The sequence below is a fragment of the Gigantopelta aegis genome, chromosome 6 (assembly GCF_016097555.1).
Source record: "Gigantopelta aegis isolate Gae_Host chromosome 6, Gae_host_genome, whole genome shotgun sequence".
NCBI lineage: Eukaryota > Metazoa > Mollusca > Gastropoda > Neomphalida > Peltospiridae > Gigantopelta > Gigantopelta aegis.
Window position 1 is genome coordinate 63,678,631 of NC_054704.1, and position 2,886 is coordinate 63,681,516.

Consider the following 2,886-nt stretch of genomic DNA (forward strand, 5'->3'; position numbering starts at 1 on the left):
TCCTTAAATACCCTATACATATGAATATATACCGGCAAGATCTTACCGCGAGGGGGCGCAGCGAACGAAGAATGTTCCTGGCAAAGGTAACCCGATACCTCCTGCCTTCCACCAATCCAAGATGGTACTTGACCATATGAAACGTAGCTTTAATAAAGTTTGTATTGGAAGTTGCGAAATAAGAAAGAATGAAAGAAAAAAATAATGTTACCTATTCTATTATGTTATATAATTTTTAATTGTAAAAAGTAAATTATATGAGATTATATTGTGTTCGGTATACTGTGGGTGCTTGGCAACGTGTGCGCCATATATGGCAGGGGGGCTGCCCCCGGTAAAAGGTGAGTAACGCAACGAGTTGTACACAGAGTATGCGAAAGAAAACCTTCCGCAGCGTGTGTAGCGATTTACCTTGAAAATATGTGGATCCAAATATGTCCCTAACAACGCTTGCGTATTGGAAAGAAACATATTCGCCAAGTTATTGTGTGTTTAAAAAAAAAAAAGAAGAGACCCACACACTGTCTAACGCACTGTCGACGGTATTAGCACCGAAGAAAACCGTTTCAGATTAATTAGCGCAGTTTGCCGTTTCACAGAAATCAGGATACTGTTTAGTATGCGGTAACATATCAACAGTTACTGATGTACTGACGGCGGAGGCAAAAATGTATTGGTCCGCCCAAATTGTGAAGTTCCTGAAAGGTTCGTGAATGTCCGCAGAGCCGAAGAGCGCAGACGGCGCGAAGTCCTTTGGGGGTGAGGTGGGGGTCCGGAGGCAGGTACCCCCCCCCCCCCCCAATTTTTTGTTACAAAGCCACAAGTGCTTTTTGCTGCATAAGTTATTCAGCACTGGCGTAGGAAGCGGGCGTGGGGGTGGGGGAGGGTGTGCAAGGGGACCATGTGCCCCCCACTTTTTAGAATTTTGCTTTATATTTGATTTATACTAGTGTAAAAGTGTGTAAATATAAAAGTGTGCCCCCCCCCCCCCCACCCCCCACTTTTTGGCACCTTCTTATGTAACTGCAACATATAAGTAGTTGACATTTTCAAAGGCAAACATTACTGTTACAGCAAGTATTTTTCACCTGTAAAGTTTTTTGCCAAAATCATAATTTAACCATAAAATTACGCTGACGTGAATAATTAACAATTAGAACAATTGGAACTGAGAGAAATAAACCACTACTGGCATTCCACAATTGATTTATATCACACGTTTATATACATTTATAATGGTCTGCGCTGACAGTTCAAACTGAGTAGAACAAATTAATTAGGTAATTAGATCCATGTGTAAGGCAACGTAGCTTGAAAGCTGTGGTGCATATATTATTATTAGTATTATTTGTATGTGTAGGCTACCCGAGTACAATTTGTTCCTATTAGTTAAAACAAGTTTAAAAAAAAAAAAAAAAAAAAAAAATTGCATTTGTGAAAATTACGGGGCAGGATTTAGCTCAGTCGATTGAGTGCTCGCTTGAGGTGCTTGTGTTGCAGGATCGATCCACCTCAGTGGATCCATTCAACTGATTAGGTTTTTTCTCATTACAACCAGTGCACAACAACTGGTCAAATGCCGTGGTATGTGCTTTCCTGTCTGTGGGAAAGTGCATTTACAAGATCCCTTCCTGCATTAAGACAATGTAGCTGGTTTTCTTTATTGACTACGACCGGCCTCGGTGGCGTCGTGGTAGGTCATCGGTCTACAGGCTGGTAGGTACTGGGTTCGGATCCCAGTCGAGGCATGGGATTTTCAATCCGGATACCGACTCCAAATCCTGAGTGAGTGCTCCACTTGCACCGATCAATGATCCATAACTGGTTCAACAAAGGCCATGGTTTGTGCTATCCTTCCTGTGGGAAGCGCAAATAAAAAATCCCTTGCTGCTAATCGGAAGAGAAGCCCACATAGTGGCGACAGCGGGTTTCCTCTCAAAATCTGTGTGGTCCTTAACCATATGTCTGACGCCATATAATATTATAACCGTAAATAAAATGTCTTGAGTGCGTCGTTAAATAAAACATTTCTTTCTTTCTTTCTATTGACTACGAGACGGAGTTAACAAATGTTTGACATCCAATAGCCGATAATTAATATATCAATGTGTTGTAGTGGTGTTGTTAAACAAAACAAAGTTTTTGTGAAAATTACTGTTTTACGAAATTGCAACCGCACATTGCGTTTGTTGAGGGTTTTTTTTTTTTTTTTTTTTTTTTTTTTTTTTTTTTTTTTTAGCAATTTTATATTGTTTTTCAGCGGTTGGATTGTTGTAATGATTTTTAATCCGTAAAAAATTTCCTGTTTTTGCCGTTCAGAGGAGAGCTGTTATCACTGTTAACGCATCATATGAGAGGCAGATTATAGACAAAATACCCCATGTATATATTCATAGATGGTGGCCCATCCCGCGATGCGTTACACAACCAAGACATTTTACACATATTTGTTATACACCAATCTCGATTCGCTCGCCTGATGCGCGATCGGTCTGGGATCATTCCCAGTCGGTCGGGCCCATTGGGCTATTTCTTGTCCCAGCCAGTGCACCACAACTGGTATATCGAAAGCCGTGGTATGAGCCACCCTGTCTATGGGATGGTGCATATAAAAGATCCCTTGCTACCAGAAAAAAAATGTAGCGGGTTTCCGTTCTAAGACTGTCAAAATTAACAAATGTTTGACATCCAACAGCCGATGATTAAAAAATGAATGTGCTCTAGTGGTGACGTTAAACAAAACAAACTTCCAATATGGATTCGCTCTAATCATACCACACATTGTACATGCTAACTGAAGTGTAAGTCCAGGAGGACGGTGTAAGTCCAGGAGGACGGTTTAAGTCCAGGAGAATGGTGTAAGTCCAGGATGACTGTGTAAGTCCA